The sequence below is a fragment of the Ambystoma mexicanum genome, chromosome 1p (genome assembly GCF_040938575.1).
Source record: "Ambystoma mexicanum isolate Mex_15411 chromosome 1p, UKY_AmexF1_1, whole genome shotgun sequence".
NCBI classification, from domain to species: Eukaryota; Metazoa; Chordata; class Amphibia; order Caudata; family Ambystomatidae; genus Ambystoma; species Ambystoma mexicanum.
This window is the reverse complement of record NC_090921.1, coordinates 759,565,659-759,589,481: the sequence shown is the minus strand read 5'-3', so window position 1 is coordinate 759,589,481 and position 23,823 is coordinate 759,565,659. Positions and strand designations below refer to the sequence as shown.

The window sequence follows — 23,823 nt, the reverse complement described above, 5'->3', positions numbered from 1 at the left end:
ACCTATCTTTGCTCTATCCCTCTCTCCCTCCTTTTTTCCATACAGCTCGCTGACTGGCCGCCTGGTTTACCTTAGAGTCTCACAGGTCCCTGGCACCCTTACCAGTCTTTCTCGCACTTGCCTCTGGGCCCTGCACTCGCCTCTTCATCACTGCACTTGGTCTCTGACCAAAGAGAGTGGTATCTCACTGCACTTACCCCAGCCTCTGCTGACTGGGTGCACTTGGAACCCCACCCTACCACCCAGAACTTGTACCCCCCTCCAACACCCCGTCCCCTGTAACCATCTGTGCACTTGCTCGATCTGATGTCACTATGCCTGTAGATCGTCTGTCTGTCCCCCCGTCTTCACTCCCTACATGGTGGTGCCTTAATGCACTTGGAAAAACTGTAGAATTGTCGTCAGCCCTATTTGCTGGTATCTCCACTGTTAATTGTATTATATGCACTTACTCTGCTGGTACAGACTAGCATCATTTCAGAATTTCAAGGGCTCTGGACGACTGTTGTTTTTCCCCTTGTTCCCTCCCTCCTTGAGCGCTTTGGAACACTTTCCTTGTGTATAGGTGCTTTACACATAAACATTACCATACCATCACAGAAAGCAGATGTGGGGCCAACGTGAGACTTGAATCTTGGGTAAGGTTAGTTCAGTAAATATTTAATCGCAGTACTGCAGGGTGAGCACAGGAAATTACAGCATACAATCATCAAGGAATCCCAAACAGTGTTACTGCACACCCTTATCAGAAACGTTTATAACATTCTCAGTACGTGGACTTCAATGCAACAAACAATATATTCTATGACTTCACTGTGGAGCGTGATGAACATGCCATCTAGTAAGGGTGGGGTAGAAATGATGGCGTTAATTCTGTTTCTGAAAGCGAGATCTGCTTATCAGACCCCACTTTCATAATGCTCCATGCCAAAAAGGCATAATGCACATATGTACCTTGCTGTGAGGGTCTCCTAAGATCCTCAGCAGCTGCCCAGCAAAAGCAGCAGGACATGTTTAAAGGTCACATGTATATTTCTGAACATAGCTGCAAGAACAAAAAGTTCCAACTGGCAAATGTGGCTTTTTAACCATCTGCACCTCTGGTTCAAAATATTATAATTATGTACCCTAGCACCCTACTGGCAGTTATTAATATCTGTAGGCCATGTCTGTTTTTGATATGGTGGCAATTGGGATTACAGTCATTATTGTCAGCTTGGTGAGCAGTGACTAGTTCATGATGGGGCTTGGTGTGCATTAACCTTCTTGCCTGGGAGTACCCAAAACAGCCATGCTGCGTCCAGCCCAGGAAGGCTCCCCTTGATTCCCCTGTGGAGTGTTGACACATTCCTCCAGGGAACAGGAATGCTCCTCGGGAGGTCCCCTGGGAGCTGGTGCTTCAAAGACAGTCCCATCAGTACAATGGCCACCTCATGCCAGGGTGTTGATTACTGGAGACCTTTTGTTTTAGGTAGACAAGAGTAAGAGGGCTGAGATAGAGTAGCCCATTGGACAGTTTCAGACGACAGAGGGGTTTAACTATCTTGGATTTTGCTAGGACTCTCAAAACATCATGTTCCCCCCAATCCCCACTTCCTGTAGGCAAGGAAATCTGGGTATGACATAAGCAGGCAAAGGACACATGTTCCATTAGTCAGGACTGGACCCTTAACAACAGGCTTTCTGTGGACCAATCTGCTGTAGCATTTTGCCTATATGAGGCAGTCTGGGGGAGACCCTCAACTTAGTCGATTCATCTCTGGAACTTTCTTGAAGAAGGATTCACTTGGAATGGTAACATCTATTCTAAAGTCCTCTACCACAGAGGTGAAGATAGCAAGAGGACAGCTCTTCTACATACCCATTCCAAGGGCATTTTCTGGCATGACCAGCTTGCTGGAAAAGGCCTACTGCAACTGAGACACTGGTACACAGGACCCAGTTTACTGGAGGTGTCAGTACCCAGCAAGTGCTCTCTACAAGTCTTAGAAGGACTTCCCTTGCCCTCGACACCCTGTACTGGGTCATCCAGCAAGCACAGAAGCAAGGATGCGACTCAAGGCTTTCCCTGCATCTCCAAACTGTCCCAAGCCGGTTTGGGCAACTTCTACGTTATGCAAGCTGCTGCAAGGTACCTGTCTGGATCATCTACGACCTTGACGCTCGACTGTCTCCACATCTCCAAGTTTCACTCTATGCCGAAGTTCTGCTGTCTTTGCATCTGAGACCTGCCAAGTCTTCTAGCAACCCAAACTTGACACCATCCACCTGTTTACCAGCTTATTGCAGCTCCAAGTCATTGCAGCTACAGTACCCTGTCGCTGTGTTGAGCAAGCCAAGCCCATTCAACGCCAATAGGCAGTCTCCACTTCTTTGCAGCCGAGGATGTCGAGTCTTCCAGCGCCAGTGACCCGACACTGACTGCCATTCCCAGCGTCTTCAACCTACAAGCCATTGCTGCTGCTAAAAAGCACTGCATCGTTGGAACCCATTTCAACTGCTCCCCAGCTCGACTGTCGCCTTGTGCCCAGAAAGCCCTCAGTACCGAACGCCAAAAAGCTCTGCTTGTCACTGTTGAGCCCAGAAATACAAGAACAAAGTATTTAAGTGGCCCTATCCCCCTGGTCCGCCTTGAAGGACCTTAGTGACTTTTAAGCCCACCTGCTCCAGCTTCTTAAAGGCATCATCATATCTACCAACCCAGATTGCGCCTTTAATGTATTGACTTTCTCTGTGTTTTCCCTTACAGGGATGGGCCATTAGGTGTTTTATTGTGTGTGTGTGCGCGTATTTTGTTATTTTAATGAAAGATCCAATTTTTATAGAACCTTGGTTGGACATTCTTTTTTTTATAGTCGTGTTGCTTCTGTACCAGCTCACACTCTGCTGGAAGAGTACAACCTGCTCTTGGGCCCTGTTACCAAAAGAGGCAAAAAAGATTGGGCTACAACCGTTCGCCTTTTTGTTTGGGATTACTGATGATTTAGTAGTAGTGTGAGGCTGGGCAGGCACATTAGTCACTACACACCCTGGAGTAGTCATTTCATGACAGCTGTTCAGCCTTCTCAATTAGTACAATGGTCCTCCATGAGGCCCAATCGAAGCTAGACACCCAGGGTCACTTTGCTTGTTTTTAAGAGATAACCAACACAGATGTGTACCATTAATACAATTAAGACACACTCGTCTATCATTATTTGTTTGAAGAAACTCCTGTTTGTGCAACATTCATATATTTTTGGTAAAGTGAGTATATTTTTAAATAACTTTACTATGACAGCAGGATAAAAATGTATGAGCGAACACAACAATCTCTCCAATTCTGGTTCCCAGCATATCATTCTAAATATAGTCTTTGTAAGTTACATGAGGCCTTTGTTATAGAGGCCTAAACCTTCTTAAATCAGTATACTTCTTCCACTTACATTGCAATTCACGTACAATTACATTTCCCCATCAACATTCTTTAGGCATTCATTTGCATATATCTGAATTTTTCCTCCACAATATGAAAAATAGTCATGATCAAGTTTCTTTTTCAGCATGGATAGTTTTTGAAACCTTGTTCAACTTGGCTCTTAAGTTTTACAATGCTACCAACATTTGCCTGCAATCTGAAATGTGTCATTCTATTTATTGTTTTACGGTTTGTCTTTGTTTCATTTTTAAATCAATAAAATGCAGGTTTTGATACCTTTTATTGGACTAACTTGAAGAATTTTATGCAGCGATACAACAATGCATACGCTTTCAAAGTCCCAGAGACGTCACCAGATGTTGCAGAAGGGAACAACTCAAGAATGTTTATTGATAACCAATTCACATCTAACTGCCATCAGGTAATTCCAATTGACGCACCTTAGTTGACTTGAGGACGTGCTGTTGCTCGAAGCATGTTGGGATTTCATGACAATCATTTTGGTATTATGATAGTTGATAATGTTGTTATACTTATGGTAGGAAGGAATACCAGCAAACATTAAACATGATCTGTCATTTATAATCACACAACAATATCTGTGTCATTGAGCATTCTTTAAATCTGTGCTACCTAGTAACTACAGTTTGCTTCATAAAGGTAGGATACATTAATGTTGAATTTAGAAGGGATTACCAATAACTGTCCTGAATAGGTTATCAACAATCTTACATGCATTGTGTTCATATTCAGACTTTTTGCCTCAGGTAATCAGTTTTCATATACAATTGTTAGGAAATGAGGCCCAGACTGTGGATAACAGTTAAATGCTTTATTAAGCAAGAGCCAAGGTGACAGCAGGCACCCCCTAGAGAGGAAGGCTCCAACTGAACTCATATAGAACACAAAGTAAAGAATAACACTCCATTGTGCAACATAGGATCATCACAATACATGGAGTGAAGAATATCCTCAGTTGCTATTACACAACTACTTAACACATCTTTATGCACTTAGAAGAAACATATAAATCAAACCCCAACAACAATCCTTTCCACAGCAGGACAAAGTGCCATTTCCTGAGAACAATCTTGACACACAGACCCGGACTAACCGCAGAAATGTAAGCACTCGAAGTGCATTTGCCTTAACAACCCTTTAGTACTTCTTAAAATATGCCACTGCGTAACAGTGCCATTACTTAAACTATAATCTCCAAGCAGGGTCGGTCGGGAGCTTTACCATAGGTAGTGGGCAGTGGCCACGCAGGAAATGGGCCCGAACGCGACAGTGCGGGGCTCCTGCAAAACAAAGTAAAGAATAACCCTCCATTGTGGAACATTGGATCATCACAATACATGGAGTGAAGAACATCCTCAGTTGCTATTACACAACTACTTAACACATGTTTATGCACTCAGAAGAAACATATAAGTCAAACCCAAACACATCTCCTCCCTTAACATAATGACAGACTCACTCAAGAAAGTAATCTTTTAACCTGAGAGGTTTGTTTCTGATCCTCTCCGAATTTGTAGTCAAGTTATTATTTTCAAGTGAACCTCTACTCACACTTGCCTTATGCAACTGCTCATTGTCATTGCTCACTTCAACTTCCTCACCATCCTCTGCCTCGTCATTATTATTGCACCTAACCAGTCTCGCCATGGACCAGCATTCTCCCCCCTCCATGATGACAACATTACCTCTTATCACAGCAATTCTTTTTGGGCCAATGAATTTACTCTCCATGCATTTAGGAGACATCCTGGGATTCTTAACATACACCCAATCACCTTTCTTCCACAACGTTTCCTTGAATCTCCTTCCAGAATTAAACCTCTCCTTGTACTCATTCTGAGCTTCTCTTATGAGTGTCATAATCTTATCTCTGTTCACATGCACACTCTTCGCCAAGTCTAACCAACCCGGGCATAGCTTTGTTCCTGGTTGCCTACCCTTGAGGGACATAAAAGGCGAGACTCTGGTAACCGTATTCGGAGTCGTACAATAATTCCACACTATCTCCCTTAGGGCTGTTTGCCATTTGAACCCTGATGCCATCACCAACTGCAGTCCCCCTTTTATAAATCTGTTCGCCCTCTCCACTAGACCATTTGCCCTGGGTTGGTAGAGGGCCGTCCTGTAATGCTTGATACCAAACCTTTGGAAAAACTTCATCATCCTGTCGGAACAAAACTGAACCCCATTATCCGATACCAGTTCCGTAGGAAATCCTTCCCTATAAAATACCTCTTCAAAAAATAAAATCATTTGAGAAGTGGTAGCTTCCCGAACCGCCTTCCACTCAATCCACTTCGAGTGGTAATCAACAAGAACAATCAAGTATTTGAGATCTTCTCCCAAATCCTGCAGAGGACCCATCATGTCCACCACAACTTTCCTCCAAGGTTCTCCTGGAACACTCACAGGTCTTATGGGAGATTCTCCAATGACCTTACGCTTGTCACTCTTTTCACATTCTCTGCAGCATCTCACAAACTTCTCCACTTCACTGTCAATTCCTGGCCACCAAAAGGATTGCCCGAGATGCCTTTTCGTGCCTCCCATACCCAGATGACCCTGGTGTGCAATGCTCACCAACTTGGATCTAATATCACAGAGGGGGACCACCCTCATCCCTTTCCTGAGTTGAAGCCCATCCTCTGACAGACTCAACTCCTCTTTTATACCAAAATAACAATCATATTTCTTCTCAACAAGGTCTTTCCTGGGCCAACCTGTTTCAGTCCACAATTTAACTTATTTCAACATTTCATCTGCATCTTCAGCAAGTTCCCATTCATCTCTTCCTATGGCATCATATTCAACCTCACAGATACCTAAAGTATAATCAGAACTCTCTTCCCTAGAATTCTAGTCTTGCACCGGTAGCCTCGACAGACAGTCTGCTACAACGTTTTCCTTGCCAGGTATATACACAACCCTAAAATCATAGGCTAGTAGATCAACCATCCATCTTGATATCCTATGAGAACCTTTTGCCCATTCCACACTGCCCAACAATTGGACCAGCGGTTTGTGATCCGTCCTCACAGTAAAGGTTTGACTCCAGAGATAGAATTTGAAATGTGCAACAGCCCATGAGACTGCTAACGCCTCCCTTTCTACAACAGAATAATTTCCTTCTGCCCCCCACATCTAGAAGCTAAAACAGTTTTCCTACCAGCAATAAACCCCCCCAAAGAGGGCGCTGTCACAATACATTCCTTGATTCTTTGAAAAGCATTCTGGCACTCATCAGACCACACATACTTTGTGCCTTTTTTTAGTAAATATCTCAATGGAGATGACAAAGCAGCAAAACCATCAACAAATCTATGATAATACTCCGCCAACCCCATGAACGAGCGTAGCGGCTCTTTGTCTTGTGGTTGGGGAGCACACCTAATACTATCCACCAGAGATTTCTTAGGAGAAATACCATCACATGAAATTCTATGACCTAAGTAGTCCACCTCCTTGACAGCAATTTTAAACTTCTCCCTCTGAACAGTCAGACCAGCTTCTCTGAGTCTGACCAGCACGTCTCTCAACATTTCGTTATGCTCAAGTTCATTCTCAGCAAAAATCTGAATGTCATCTTGGAAAACAGTCACTTTTCTGAGACCCTTGAGCACCTCCTCCATTATTCTCTGAAAAACAGACGCCGCAGAGGCCAGTCCAAATGGCATGCGGTTGTACTTGAAAACACCCTCAGGAGTGATGAAGGCAGTCAAGTGTTGGCAATCCTTGGACAACGGAACCTGATGATAGGCTGATGACAGGTCAATAATGGAAAACAACTTTGGCTCCCCCAACGTGGAACGAGTCTCTGAAATGTTCGGCAACGGATGCCTCTCAACAATGTTCTGGTTCAGGCTGCGCAAATCAACACATAATCTCAATTTCCCATTCGCCTTAGTAACTAGAACAATGGGGGATAGCCATTCAGTGGCCATCACTGGCTCAATCACTCCCTTGCTGACTAAACAATCCAACTCCTCCCTTAGTTGACCTCTCACTTTCAATGGTACTTGACGTACTTTGTGCACAACAGGCTGTGCATTACTCCTAAGCTTTATATGATGTTCAAAATTCTTGAGTTTTCCCAACCTCTCAGAAAACACCTCAGGAAACTCTTTAGTCCAGACATCCTCAACCTCGGCAGTGGTAACTGGATCGGGTGCACTAGCCTGCACTCGCACACCCAATTTTCTCTGTTCCTCCCAACCCAACAAGGAGGCTCCTCTTCTCGCTACCAGGACAGTAGCTTGACAGTCCCTTTCCTTGTAAAGTATTCCAGCCGGAAATTTACCCAGAATCTCTATAGCGGATTCCCCATATCCACAAGCTCTGATGTTGGTGGGGCGAATCACAGTATCACTCTTTCCCAGGACACCCACTAATGTGTCTCAGGATATAATAGTCCAAGGGGAACAAGTGTCTACCTTCATGATAAGTTCACACCCATCAATAAGAAATGTGTCTGCTGGACCCTTGGTCTCCCCAGAAATGGTCGATATTTCAAAGATATATTTGAGGACTGACTCTCGTGCATTTGATACTTCATGAATGTTGTAGCCCCTTCTAACACTTTCCTCATCGTTGTCTCCAGCCCTGAGTTCCACAAGGTTGACAGAAGTGGCCTTGCAGACATTGGCGAAATGCCCCTTGCCATTGCATTTAAAGCATTCTGCAAACCTAGCAGGGCAGGATGGGAAGTTTTCACCATGTCTGGGGCTTCCACAACAGGGACACGAGTTCCTCAAGTTCCAGTTCCCTTTCTTTGTTGTGGAGAAGTTTGCTTTCTTCCTCTGATCAATGGCACATACAGGAGCCAGCGAAACCGTAGGTCTGTCAACCCTAAGTTCCTTGACGTACTGCGACGTTTGTTCAATGCTCCTGGCTAACTCTACCGCTTCATCCAATTTCATATCCTTGGCAAGGAGTTTCTCCTGTACCCTTGTACTGTTAGTGCATCTGACCAACTGTTCCCTAATTAGCGAGTCAGTCAATTGTTCAAACTTGCAGGAATAACTTAGGGACTTCAAACAGGCAACGTATGATTCCACAGACTCTGATTTTTCCTGCACTCTCTGGAAAAATGTGTGCCTCTCAAAGCTGATGTTTTTCTTTTGCTCAAAATGGTCTCGCAGTTGATCAAGGGCCAAAGCATATTCATCCACATCACCAGCTTCTGGCACCTGGTTCTTAGTCAGACCATCAAAAATTCTGCACCCCTCCACGCCCAAATTGTGAAGAAGCAGGGCTCTCTTGCGTGCAGAAGAGAATCTGTCACCCCCCATTGCCACCAAATAGTTCTCGAACATGTCCCTCCATCTATCCCACCTGATGGAGGGCCGACCAGGCTCATTCAAGAAGGACAAGGGGGGCGGAATAGATGCTGCCATCCTTAATGAGGTCAAAATGAAAAAGTGACAAAAATGACAAATTGACTTGAGCAAAGATGAATCTCCCTCTTCCTCCTCTCCTGTCCCTTTCTGCGCCACCAAGGATGACCAAACTGCTCTGGGGGGCCGAAACTGAAGGTGGCACAAATGTCAGCAGTCTTTGTGGATATACAGACTCCCAACTGAGACACAGTGGATGGAGTTTGCAGGGCAGAGTCTATACTGCACACAGTATTGAGCAAAAGGACAAAACAGGCTCTATTTTGCCATTGCAGTGCAACAGCCTGACGTTCCCAGTGATGTGCTGTCAGAAACAATGGAAAGTTCGAAGTGCCGCGGCCAAGAGGAAAGAAGAACTGGTTGCCGGGCAACGCACGTTACAAAGGCCAGGCAGGAGGGCCGGCACTCCTCCTGTGACGCACTCCCACTGACGTGCAGTTCCCCGTCGTCCGTGGGGCGGGACCACAAGGTGCGTGGGCGGGGCTTGCTCGCAGCATGGCTAGGGGACTGCCACGCTCTACCCAGCCCTTGCGCTCTCCTCGCTGCACCCCGACTGGCCGGGACAACACCCCCAAACAACTCGCCTGGGATTCGACGGCGTCGGGGGTCCTTCCTCTTCTCTGCAGACTTGCCTCCTTCCCTCTGTCGATCCACCTGCTGTCACACACACGGAGGGGAAGGCAGGGCCGAGCCGACGCAGCGCGGAGATGACAGGGAGGCGGAGAGCTTCAAGGCAGCCTCACGGTGGGTTTTTGAGATAATCCTTGTCGCCAATGTTAGGAAATGAGGCCCAGACCGTGGATAACAGTTAAATGCTTTATTAAGCAAGAGCCAAGGTGACAGAAGGCGCCCCCTAGAGAGGCAGGCTCCAATTGAACTCATATAGAACACAAAGTAAAGAATAACACTCCATTGTGGAACATTGGATCATCACAATACATGGAGTGAAGAACATCCTCAGTTGCTATTACACAACTACTTAACACATGTTTATGCACTTAGAAGAAACATATAAGTCAAACCCCAACAACAATCCTTTCCACAGCAGGACAAAGTGCCATTTCCTGAGAACAATCTTGACACACAGACCCGGACTAACCGTAGAAATGTAAGCACTCGAAGTGCATTTGCCTTAACAACCCTTTAGTACTTCTTAAAATATGCCACTGCTTAACAGTGCCATTACTTAAACTATAATCTCCAAGCAGGGTCGGTCGGGAGCTTTACCATAGGTAGTGGACAGTGGCCGCGCAGGAAATGGGCCCGAACGCAACGGTGCGGGGCTCCTGCAAAACATGTCTTGCCACCCTGTCACTACCCACACTCACACCCAGGCTTCAATGAGCAGGTAGCTTTCAGAAAGACTCTGCAGCACTGCCGAGTCTTCTGAAAGCGGTCTGTTCAATGAAGTGTGACAACTTGGCTTCAGAACAGGATACTCCCAGCGAGATCTGTCCAGAAGCCGAGTTATCACATGCACACACTATTAAACAGACACTTTGAAGCCAAGTTATTACTTGTAGACCAGCGCTGGTGATTGGGCCGGCTCTCGCTGGATCAGAGATCTGGCACCAGATGTGTAGCCAGAACTCGGGATCCTGCCAGAGTCAGCCCCAAACAACCCATGCCTTAGTGCTGGATTGTTTTTTAAAAAATTAAACATTTAAATTTTAAAAAAGCCTGCTACGGTATGGAGTAGCGGGCAGAGCAGCACATTGGCGCCATGAGCGCTCTTCTGGCTCGGCCACCCTAAGTATACACAGCAGGACACCACACAGATTACATTGCTGAGCCCGCAAATGTTGGGGCTCGGCCGCTCGGTGATCTAATCTGCCCTGTGTGAGCGCACTGTGCACACAGAGCAGATTACACCTTGGGCACAGTGCTCGCACAGGGCAGATTAGATCTCTGAGCCCCCACCTTGGTGGGCACGGAGTCTATCCTGCCCCGCAGTGCAAGCGGACTGTGCACAGAGCATTTGACTTATTATGTACTCTCTCCCCTCGGGTGCTTTAATTTTTATTTTACACCAGTTTCCTTTGTCTCTCAGGTGTTTTATCTTATTTGGTTATATACGAATAAGAACACGGAGCCAGCACACATTCAAATCTGGCCTCTTAAAAATGCAGCACATCATATCTGATGTGCTGCATTTTTTAGAGGTCAGATTTGAATGTGTGCTGGCTTCGGTGAATGTGTAGGGCTCCTCGTGACCCTGTGTAATTTGCAGAAGGTCTTCGGTCCGCAAAGTTGGGGGCATCTAATCTGCCGTGTGCAGGCTCAGTAACTGCACAAAATAGTTGTATTCAAGTGTTAATATCCTATTTTGGGTACACCAGTGCCATGGAAGTGGTTTAAAGTGGAATTGATATATAGTGTGGATTTTTGGAAAAGAAGCAGCATGAAAGAAATCCTGCCATTTTAAACTTTGATTGGAGGTCAACCACCAGCTCCACCTCTCTAATCCCTGCATCTTTGGACTCTGCATCCTCCTCCAAATTCCACCAAACCGCAGCCCTTCTGGGAACACACACCGAATATTTTCTATTTCCACGACTGATGCACACATGCTTCAACAGATACTTTCAGTAAACTTGGCATGGGCAACTGAATACAGAAACATCCCCGTTGTAGCTGTCCAAACTGGTATATATGTCCTGCAATGTAGAAAGCGATGGAGTACTAGCATACTAAGAATGGGAAATAGCAGGAGGGTTGCCAGCAAAGCAGAGTGGTGGGTAAAAGAGCAGAAGAATTTGAAGTGAAGTGCCGCTGGAAATGAGGCAGTAACCAAGGAAGAGAAGCGCAGCATTGCTGACATGATATCTGATGGATGATAGTGAATGAGAGAAGGAATGGCATAGAACGAAGACAGCGGGTGAGGACGTACAGAGGAAAAGAGAAGATAGCTGGGGAGGGGCGTGGAGGGTTTCCTCCTAGTTTTGCCTTTACTGCATTCAAATAATGAGATGACTTTGAAAACATGTTCACACTGCAAATAGCCAAAAGCATAAATAATTAACATTTAATATCACTTGCTCACCAATTAAGTTTCTCCCATCCATGCAGGAGAAGGTTATCTTGCATTCCTGAATTTAAACTGTGATAAGGACTGGAGGACTTAAACATGGAATGGGAAAACGTATAGCTGCCAAGTTTCCCAGTTCCAGCTGAATCTTTGTAATTGTAATTGGTTATTTATATTGGTTATTTATAACGTGCTTCATACCTAGAGGTTTCTAAACGCAAACCCTGGGATCCAACTGGTGTTGGTTCACGTTGTCGTGCTTCCAAGGCGAGCACATTGCCCCTGAGCAATCTTCCCGGCCCTTTAAGCCAGTCCTGGTCCCCATACCCCCTGAAAGCACGTAGGGACTACTGAATTGTCAGGGATGGCACTCAGAAACATGAGAGCTCTGCACTCCACTTACAATACAATCATAAATTGTCAAATTGCTTTGTTAAAAGGAAAACCACTGACCTTCAAATCATTTCTGTGGATTGGCTGAGAGCGAAGTGTATCTTCCTCTTATGAGGACGGCACGTGTGGAAAATCACTTCCGCTTTCGCTTCAACGAACTGCACTTCATAGCGGAAGAGCTGTGGTACCTGCGCGAGCCTGCTCTCATTCGGCGCATGCGCATTAAAATACTATCTCCACCCCACCCGATTAACCCTTATTAGGCCTTGGCCTTTTCTAAGTTCGTCACAAGTCTCTTCTGACTGGAAAACAACCCTTCTCTCTTTCTTTTCTTCAGAAGTATGTTTTTCTGTCTTGTTGGAGAAAGGAACTGTGAGACACATGCGAAACTTTTCCCAACCTATACTCTGGTCTGCATACCGGCAAGTTCCTTTATAGCATATGTAAAAACAAATTTCGTTAAAGAAATATTTTGACACCAAAACGTGTCAACGTTTTTTACAGGTTTAACTCAAGAATAGATCGAAATTTCAATGTCTCCCAGATTTGTTTTGTTTTTTTAAAAGTAGCAACTGGATTTAAATTCGCTATTAAAATAAAAGTTGCTAATATAATCTGTTTTTAGGTTATTGTTAAGTCCCCAGCTCCCGGCCGAGGCGTCGGCGGGAATTCAGAAAGGTAGGCCTTGAGCTGCAAGGCCCCACTGCGCAGCTCCAGCGGGAGCAGTAAAGACACAGACACACGTGTGTTGCTGTCCTGCTCCGGAACTGCCCACGTGGAGCGGGGGCGGGGCTTTTATTGTGAACGCCTTGTGTCACCGCATAGCGGGACGCACGGCGGATATAACATTCCTCCTTTATTTTAAACAAAACATAAACAGCTAAACATTACTTAGGCAAACTTTTCTAGCGAGGGACTTAGATATTCTCTCGATCGGGTCATCTACCACTCATAGTTTCTGAGTCTGGCCGGGGGCCAGGGCGCAATTCTTAAACTATACCGTCCACCCCTGGGTGCAAACCCCTGGCTCCCATCGGGTTGCTCACCTTCATCATTCGGCTCACCCAGTTCTGGTTCACTCGGCGGTTCCTCCATTCTGTCGTCCATGGTCGCTTCATCTTCCGGGTGGTCATGTCCCTCCCCCATTGGCGGGTCCTCTTCTACCTCCGGTCGGGGCTCGCTGTCCATCCATAGATCCTTTGGTACTGCCTTGAACCAAGACGTATTTCTCGTTACTTGTCCCCTCTTGGCTGTTATCATAGTGCCATGCCTCTGACTTACAGTCCATGGGACGGCGTCGTATTGGGTGTCTAGTTTCGATTTCGATGGGTTTCTCACCATGACCACTTGATCACCAACTCGGTGGTGGGACCTCTTGGCATTTCTTTTGCTACTCATGTGTGCGTTTGCCACGGTCCTCCTTAGTTCGGTGTGTTCGCGGTCATACGTGTCTGTGCTCCTGCTCGGATGGTGTGGGATGGATGAGTTGATGATTGTCCCATACATCATGTCTGCCGGCGCTATTCCTGTTGTGCTATGGGGTGTTACTCTGTAATTCCGTAGGAATCGGTATAAGTCCACTCTCCAGGGGCTTGCGTTGACGCGCGACAGGCGCAAAACTTTGTTCATGGTTCGCATGAAACGTTCAACGTTGCCATTGGCCTGCGGCCATCTCAGCATTATGTGGTGGTAGCGGATGTTGAGTTCCGTGAGGTATTTCTTCAATTCCTCTCCTTGGAATGGTGAGCCATTGTCACTTCTTATCCTCCTTGGAAGGCCATGCGTTTCAAACATTTTCTCGATTGCGGGTATGACCGCCTCCGGTGCCGTGGAGGTGACAATTTCGACCTCAGGGTACCTGGAGTGGTCATCGAACGCCACCAATAGGTATGTGCCTTTCTGTATTTGGCAGAAGTCTATGCTGATGGCGTCCCATCTAGCGGACCCTCGCTCCGCTGATAGGATGGGCTTGGGACTGGGCGGTGCCCCCGTTATTTGGCATGGGAGGCAGGTGTTGACTAGCTGCTCGACTTTTCCATCGATATGGGGGAACCAAACGCGGTGCCTTATCCGGGCCTTGGTCCTCACCATCCCCTGGTGGCCTTTGTGCGCCAGCGCCACTACTCTGTTCTGTAGGCTTGCAGGGATGACGATTCGGGTGCCTCGTAGGATGAGCCCCTCTTCTGTGATGGATAGGTCCTGTCTGACTGTGAAGATTCCCGTGAGGTATTCTTTGGCTTCCGCTGTTCTATTGTGGATGTTCCGTAGGAAGGACTTCCATTCCCCTGAGATGATTGTGTCTTTCACCAGATCGCAACATGGGTCACTTTGCGTGGCCTCTACGGTCCGATGGCTATTCCGATGGCTCTTGGCTTCATGGTGTGTATCACCTGGCAAATGTGTTCCTCCGTCTCTTCCGTCCACGTGTATTTCCCATGGCGTGGCCGCTCTTTGATGTCTCGACAGGAAATCCGCCGGGTTATCACTGCCTGGCTGATATGCTAGCTCGAAGTCATATTGTTGCAGATGTAACAGCCACTTCGCATTCCTGGCAGGGGGATGTGATGAAGTGCCTGTGAAGATCGGGAGTAGTGGTTTGTGGTCCGATAGATATAGATGAATGTGGCGGCAGCCCCACAGTACTGCTATCGCTTCTTTTTCTATGTGGGAGTACCGTTGCTCCGTCGGTGTCAGTACTCGGGATGCATAGGCAATCGGCATTGATTCTCCTGTGTGGCAACCGGTATGAGGATGGCTCCCAGACCCACGGGGCTGGCGTCAACATACAGTTCGGTTGACAGTGCAGGGTCATAATATGCCATGGTGGTGTCTGCCGAGAGTGATGCCTTGATGTGTTCGAATGCTTCTTGGCAGGTGGGCCCCCAATCCCATTTCGTGCTGGCCTTTGTGAATTCACGAAGGGATTCTGATAGTGTGGCCAGGTTTCGGGATGAACCTACCGCATTAGGTAGCCATTCCTGGAAAACTGCGAACCTCCATTGGTGTGGTGGGGGTGAGGCAGCCTGGATGTCCGCTACTTTTTGGGGGTCCGCAGAGATGGCTGCGCTGTTAAAAGTGTACCCAAAGAACGAGATCTCTTCCTTTAGGAACTCGCATTTCTCTTTGTGAATTGTCAAACCAGCACTCTCTATGTAACAAACAATAGGGGTGCCCCTATGTGCGAGCGTGAGTTGGGGCAAGATATACTTTAAACAAAACCGACAAAGGGATACTCACGCTATAGACAGTCCTAAATTCTGTCAAATATTTAAATCAAATCTCCATAACAATTCAAGGCTAGTGCTTGCAAAAGCAGTCACTAAGGATAAACCAAGGAAGAAGTCTAGAGAATGCTAACAATACATTTATTATTGAAAGCAACATTTTTAGTTATTCAGAATCTTTTGAAATTTTTTAACAAAGATTAAATAAAACAGTTGAAAAGGCAAAGAAAAGGCATAAAACATAACATTCATCATATATACATAAAATACAAAAGAACAACATGTTCATCAAGTCACAAAGTGGATTGTTGGAGAACACTTAGTGAGATAAAACAATCCTTGCAGGATACCAATAGTTCCTACAACATAGAAACTGCCAGGGTGTATTAAAAATTACCCTGGTAGGTATAGAAAAGGAGTATTCAATTAGCTAAATTCGCATGGTTGTCTGCCAACGTGTAGGAAGAAATCATAAACACATAGATATCACATTTTGGCGTGCCAGACTGGCATCAATAGTAGAGGCCTTCCTCAGGGCAGGAATTGAAATGATTTAGTAATATCACCCTAAAGGGGGCAGAATTAGAGGGGACATAGGTTATACACATAGGCTTATGTTAAGGCAACTTCAAAAGGAATATCAAGGTTCAAGGGTTGCTGTCTTGGATATACGGATCACTCACCCAGTACAATTTTAAGGAACAGGGTGGAGTCCGTTGGTGCTACTTTCCCAGTATATTAAACTTCTTACACTGTACAACAATTCAGCCAGATTGGAAAAGGGGTGAGCCTGGGTCACAGTTCTAGACTTGCTGTGAAAAATCACAGCAGCTGTGAAAACAAACTTAAACAGGCCATAAGAGCTTACTGCATGCACCCATCAGTGAATGTGTACCGAAAGCCTATATACAGGACAAGGTTTCAACTGTTAAGTATGGACACCAAACCCAGAGAGAAGATAGCAAAGAGAAGAGCTAATGTGATGAAAGCTCCTAGGGGGAAGCTTGTCTTAGGAGACGGCAGGCACAATGTCTGGATGCGATTCAGATGCGCATGAAACCGTGCACAAGTAGGAGCATGGAAAAAAACGCCAGCACTAGAATTGGACCAAGTGCTCAAGAGTTAGAGAAACAGTCGAGCGGAGGCACGCTGCAGAGGGGTTAGTGATAAAGAAACAATAATTAATAATAAGGTGTGCGGGACAAACTCAGACAGAAGGGAAGAGTCAAAGAAATTGAAAAAGTACCTTATTGTATCACATTCCAGGTGGAGCTGATCAATAGAACTCGATAGCGTTAGGTTCACAGCTGTCACGGTGGATAGGGGTCAGGTCCAGCGGTACAAGAAGTGCTATGAAAAAAGGGCACAGCACCATAATGAAAATCAAAATGGATGGCAGCACATTAACACATTACAGCGCCGTCAGAGATAAGGCACCGGAGTATGGCAGCAGCTAGCCGCGATGCCGAGACAAAAAGACTTGTTTGGGCACATGTGTAGCAGGAAGCTTATCAGTAAGCGTAATGGTGGCTTAAACAGCAGAACTCGCACAATGGGAGCCGACGAGGAAAGAATGCCACGTCATGCTGCAAGGGAGCGGGTTGCCGTGAGACCTTCCTGAGACGAGCAGCTGAGGCTGGTAAAAGCCGGCTTGCACGTCGCAGGAGGGTTGTCATGGCAACCTCGTTCCGAGCCAACGAGGCAGGGGGGTGTGATCGCCCAGCCTTGGACGTGTCAAGACGGAAGGATTGTGCAGGCTGGGGAGCCAATGGTAAAGGAGGCGGGGCATCAGCCTAAGAATTAAACAAAGCCCGAGCAGAAAGTAGAGCTGTGTTACTGAAAACACGGTACCTAAAGGGAACCTTAAGTTGAAGAGTAGAAACCGAGGGAGGAGAGGAACGAGGGGGAGGGGGAAGGGGAGGTGGGGAGAGAAAAGGGGGAGGGGGAAAGAAAGGGAGGGAACCATCAGGCAGGAAAAAGCGCTGCCATGGTAGAACAGGAAGTTCATAATGATTTGAAAAGGTACGCCTCAAAAAAAGGGACTGCAGACCGCCAAGCAGAATAGAGGGCAGGGCGCAGAGGAAAAGGGAGAGAGAGAGAGAGAGACATGATATCAGGGTATCAACTCAGAACTGGGTGTACGAATCAAAACGGCAAAGGGGCAGGTCCATAAACACAGAGGCATGTGTAGATCCACCAATGGCCCAGAAAAGAGTCATATAGGAGGTATGAATTCCTCATTGAGGCCATTGCGAAAAGTGTCAAGACGATGGATCCACCTTGCTTTTTTGGACAAAAGGCTCATCAAGGCATTAGAAGAGTGGACAACTACATCAATGATCCACCAGGTGATGTCATCAACTGAATGGTGGAATTCTAGGTAATGACTTACCAATGGTGCACTGATGGTCTTACAGCGAATCCTCAAACGCATAGTCTGACCCACATACCTGAGGCTGCATGGGCATTCAATAACCTACACTACTTACTTGCTTTTGCAATTTGTCAAATTACAGAGGGTCCATTGTTTGCCATTAACCACAAACTCTTTGGTTTTCCTTGTGAATTTACACGCTGTGCAGTTGCCACATGCAAAGTGGCCCACAGCACTTCTCAAGTTCCATAAACCCACTCTGTGTGCAGGTTTAACAAATCTGGAATGTACAAGGTGGTCTCTTAAGTTCTTACCACGCTTGAAAGCAAATCTGGGAATTGGCTCGTCCTGCAAGCAGAGGCGAGTCAGGGGCCAATATTTTGAAATTAGTTTCTTAATTAATTAAGCACTCTCTAGCCTGCTGAGTAGCATATGGAGCCTTTGTATGTGTTATTCCTTATTTTCTGCATGAATGAGAATGTCATCACTGACATTTAGGACTCCCGGGATGTCGCGTATCACCTCCTGGATGGTTTGCTGAAAGACTTCGGCCGCCGAGGAGATTCCGAAGCTGAGCCGCTTGTATCTGCGTAGGCCGATGTGAGTGGAGAATGTGATGTACCGGGAATCGCGGTGTAGCTTCAGCTGGTGATATCTGGCGTTCAGATCAACCTTTGAGAATATCTTGGATCCTGTGAGGTCTGCTACTATTTCATCGAGGGTTGGGTGATGTGACCGTTTTATCGCTGCGTTGGGGAGGCGCATGTCAATGCATATTCTCATTTTCCCAGGTTGTTTGGGCTTCTTGGTGACAACTATGGGTGACACCCACTGCGTAGGCCCAGTCACTTCCTCGATGATGCCCGCTTTCTCAAGTGCCTAGAGCTCCTTTTCCACCTGGTTTCGTATGTGGAACGGCATTCTTCGGTGTTGCACTGCTCGCAGTTGGACAGACTCATCGATGTGCAGCTTGATTGACTTCCCTTTTAGGCATCCAATCCCTTTGAGGAGGTTCGGGTATTTCTTGAGAATGTTGTCGACGTCTTGTGAGTAAGTCACTTCGTATATGAAACTTATCAGTCCCAGGTCCTCTGCTGCGTCTCCGCTCAGAAGGCACTCGATGCCTACGTTCACCACGTAAATTTTTGACTGCAGTAATTTTCCACCCTTGCTGAGTGTGGTCCAGATTCTGCCTACTATGGGCAGTGGAGTCTTGCACCCATATGCAAACAGTAGCTTGTCCGTCGATTTCAGGGCAGGTTGGGGCCGTAGTTTTCTGAATGTGGTCAGCGGCATGACGTTGACGGACGCCCCCGTGTCTATAGTCATTTGCGTGTCTTGCCCTTGGATCGCTACCTGGCATCTTCGCCTTCACAGTTTCCTTTTGGGTGTGGTGCTTCGTAGTTTAGTGCTGAAACTAGGTATACTTTCTTTCCTTTTTTCCATTAATCGGTTGCAGCTTCTTGCTGGGTGTGCGTCGCATCGTCTCCTTCCTCCTCGGTCGACGAATTTGTGGTTTCGACGCGGCGGGCGCTTGCTTTTTTCTTTTTCTTTCCTGCATTTTTTTCCTGGGGTGCTTGTGGTTGTTGTTGTGGCACCCCCGAAGATCTGCACACTTTTGCATAGTGGTCTTTTCTGCCGCATGCCCCACATGTGGTACCTTGGGCCGGACAGTTTTGTCGTCCATGGCGAGGCCCTCCGCACCACCCACATTCCATGGGTCCTGGGATTCTGTGTTGCTATCTGGGGTATCGTGGTGTTTCCAATGGCCTCATCCATCGTGTATTGGCGATTCGTGATCTGGGCCACGTTTGCCACTGCAAGCGCCGACTGGAGTTTCTGTAGGCAAGTGCCGCCCTGGCATGTGCCAACACCCTCTGGTGGCCAAGTTCAAGGATTCTGGTCAGGGATATTCCTTTTTCGCTCAGCACCATCCTCCTTAGCTTCTCTGAGTGTATCCCGTTTATGAGTTGACGTCAGATCTCCTTTTCAATGTCCGTGAATTCACATGAGATAGCGAGTTTCCGGAGCCTGATGTGATAGGCATCCAGCGTCTCGTCTTCCATCTGGATGGTGGTGCAGAATATAAATGTTTCATAGTCTGGCTTGAGCTGGGGCATGAAGTGGGCCGTCAGGGCGTCCTTCGTTCGTTGGTAGATGTCGAGGCCATCCATGATCGCCAGCGAATTGAAAATGCGTAGGACTTCATCCCCAAAATTAAGTAGGAGGTGTGACCTCATTTTCCTTGACGTGGTAATTTCTTTGCACTCCAGGGCCATCTCAAATTTTTTTATCCACAATTGCAATCGTGGGCCGACTGATGATGGGTCGGTTTACGGGTCAAAGGGGTTGAGAGCAATGGTTGACCCTCCTTGCGGGCGTGCCTGCGGTGTGGACGGTGACAGGTGAGCGGCCAGTCTGGAGGGCGTGCCGGCCCTGGGGGTGGATGTGCCTGTCGCCATGTTTTTGTGTATTTGGTGCCTGTCAGTACGCACTTATGGCAACTGTTCTCTCACCTTGGAACGCTATTAGTGAGTGCTCTTGGCTTCCCCAGCGTGTGTCCACATGTTGGGCATGAGGCTTCTTCTCCTCCCCTTATTTTCATGCTTTATGGCGTGGAGGTGTCTGCCCATTGGTGATGGGCCACCCAGTGCCAGCTTCTCAGCCACCGTTGTGGGCAGAATCAGTAGTGATCAAGATGTGTGCTTCGTGGATTGCTTCAGATTATGCAATAAAAATTTCGCCCTTGCCAAGGGCTCTGTGTGCTGGGCGGCGTGCCATTCTAATCACTTCCCTCGTCGCCAGTGTTAAGTCCCCGACTCCCGGCCGAGGCGTAGGCGGGAAATCAGGAAGGTAGGAAGGTAGGCCTTGTACTGCAAGGCCCCGCTGCGCAGCTCCAGCGGGAGCAGTAAAGACACGGACACACGTGTGTTGCTGTCCTGCTCCGGAACTGCCCACGCGGAGCGGGGGTGGGGCTTTTATTGTGAACGCCTTGCATCACCGTGTAGCGGGACGCAAGGCGTATATAACAGTTATCACAGATACTTCCACGCTCTCCAACTTTCTGCTATCAAAAACAGGCACGGTTTTTCAAGTTTCAAAATGAATAGCATAATTGTGACGTCAAAGAAATTATATAATGTGACCTTTTGCCCAGGCATCAAACTGATAGAAGGGCAGCCCCAGGTTTGGGTGCATGCCTGCTCTTCCATTATATGTATATGCCAACATGTTCTGGGTACTTTAGGAGCTGCTCAGCCTGCCCTTTCTATTTCTTTGAATTCCGGAAATTGTAGCCCAGGCTTTATAATGGTAAAAGCAAAAGTACAGGTCCCCTAATTCAATAAAAAAAAGCAGACTGAAGTTAAGCATCTTCCAAACAACAGGGGGCCCTTGTGTAACAGGAGGCTTGGTGGGTCCTGCTTGCCTTCCCAAAGGCTATCAGTGAAGGGAATTAAGACATGAAGGAGGAGCCTAAAGCCATACATGACAACATTTTTTAGCACCAGGGAGGGAGAAGTTTCCAAAGAAAGCATGAGAACTGAATTTTCCCATTGCTTTGAATTAGGCTTATAATTATTTTGTGAGGAAGAAAGAATAAAAAACTATTTTTTAAAAGAAAAATCAGGACCCTCCCTCCTAAATCGAGAGGATTGGCATGCATGTATATTTTTTTTGCCTTGCTGCTGCCTCTACCCAGGCTGCCAATAGGGCCTTTCCAGGGATAGAAAAGGTCCTGGATACTCCTCCAGCAGGCCCCCTAGACATCAAGACGAATGTATCTCACTCTTTGCTCGAACAGTACACCTCTAATGGGCAACTGTTTATTTAATGACTGCAGCAGACAAAGAAAACAGTGTAATATGGCTTTTCCATTGGAAAAGTCTCAGCTTCTGTTAAGTGTTTGTTTATTGATGAGTACATTTTGTGCACAACCTAGAGTTACAAGATGCTTGCCTATGTCAAAAAGTGACAACAAACAGTTGGCTTCATCACACAGCCTATTTAGTGTGTTTAAGTATTGAACTTGGTACCTATGGCACCTCTTACAGGGATATCATGTTGCTCAATGTCAGATGTGAAATAATCAACTATCCAAAAAAGAACCGAATTGGCTGGAATTCAAGGTCTCTTGATATGATGTTTAAATATATAAGGGGTTACTGGGAGACTAGATCATTGACTGATAAGCTTAAGTCCTTATCAGTAGAGAATTTCCCATTGTTCGTAGTACATGGGGTTAATGCACGTGGAGCATCAAAGACAGTCCAAAGATGTCATCGACCCCACAAGCATGTGAGTGAGGTACAACAGAGGAAAGCACAGATGCACAGAGATATCAGAATTGCAAAAGCAGGAATAGCAATAAATTTGGAGAAAAAAAAAGTGAAGCAGCGCTACACAAATTGGTCCATAACACATAGATATCTGCTAATGCAAAGAGATGGGGAACAGGTGATGGAGGTGATGCAGAGGAATTTCAGTAGGAATTTTTGGTGTCTCGTGAATAGAACTCACGATACTCCTCCTTTGGAGATGGTTACTCATGTCCCAGAAGAATCATGGTGCAGGTATTTAGAAAAACCTTATAAAAGAGATAATTCAGACGAATTCAGTTTTGCCTGCAATGATAAATGGGGCATAGATTTTTCCTTGGAGACCTTGCGTCTAATCATCTCATCTGGGTCGAATTCTTGTGCACCAGAACCGAATGATCTCTGCAACTTAGTAATGAAACAGGATCTGAATTTATGGGTGGTAATCTATGACTTCACGCGAACAACACACACTCTCCTGCTTCCTGTCCTTCCTTTTATCCTCCCTCTATCCACAGATGTGTCTCTGTCCCTTTGCTGGGCCCTCATGCCAACTGCCCTCTGTCCTCTTCCCTGGGGGGGTGTTTCAATCAGGCCAATTCGAAAGAGTTCTTAAGCCCTGCCAACTTTCCATCCGCGGGACTACCAGTCTCTAGTAATGGCGCCCCACAACAGTTAATGCCCCAGTTAGTGTGAGGGTCTCCCGGCTGCTCAAGGATGCCGGCTTGGCGGGTTCTGTTCCACAGCCCTGCTGCAGGTGAGCATAATTCCCTTGATTGAATAATTCCTGCCGGATGCTCCCTTCCTTACTTGCACTGGCATCTTCCTGCCACCGCTCGCTCTCTCCTGGTGGGTGGATTTTGCTGGAGGGTTGCATTCTCAGACTTGTCCTGTTGTTTCAATGGGAGCAGGATGCATAGCATCTTGCTCTACTCAGGCTGCGGCCCAGCTTGTTCTGCCTCTTGTTTGCTGAGCTTGGTCTCTCTTTGGGCTTGATAGTACGGCTGCTGAAGCTGTAGATTCTGCAAGCCAAAGAGAAGGACAGTGGCCAGAATAGTGCTGGGCAGGCACTGGGTGAAATCCGTGGGCCTCTGGTCACACAACCCGGCACAGGGGAAATGGATAGGGCCTGGGTCACTCCCAACTCCCACACCACGCATATGGAGTAAACCCTGGTAGACCTCCCATCCCAGGATGAGAGGGGTCCCCACCATAACCTGACAGGGACAGATCTTTGGTCCTGTCACATTATGCGTGTGCTTCTGTGTGGCAGCCAATGTGCAGTTTGCAGAAGCTTCTTCACACTCTTAAAGCAAAATGAGGCACAACTGGGCGACAGCACATGCATATATTGTTGAAGTACACTGCATGTTTTTGTTTGTTTTATTTGCTTGTATAGAGCACCAAGCCCGGGGGTATCTGGGCGCTTTTCTTGAGGTATATGTTACATAGTTATATGCAGTAAAAGATACAGGGTACATTGATTTATACATTGGAATATACAGGTAATTAATATTTACAAATATATACACATTATTGAACATTTCCAAAATGTACAATCATGATAGGTTCATGATTAGAGCTAGTAGGAGAACCCCTGGCTTTGCATGGCCTAAGAGTGAGACCTAACAAGGCTCTGGGCAAATCTCCATTTTT

General features: G+C 46.6%; 1 protein-coding gene across 1 annotated transcript in view; it reads left to right on the top strand.

The window, feature by feature from the left end:
• LINGO4 (leucine rich repeat and Ig domain containing 4) overlaps positions 1-23,823 on the top strand; it is a 608,425-nt gene that overhangs the window by 437,324 nt on the left and 147,278 nt on the right. The window contains exon 3 of the mRNA XM_069650807.1: positions 3,685-3,839. The gene's annotated coding sequence lies outside the window, so the exon portion shown is untranslated. The remainder of the gene's footprint in view (positions 1-3,684; positions 3,840-23,823) is intronic.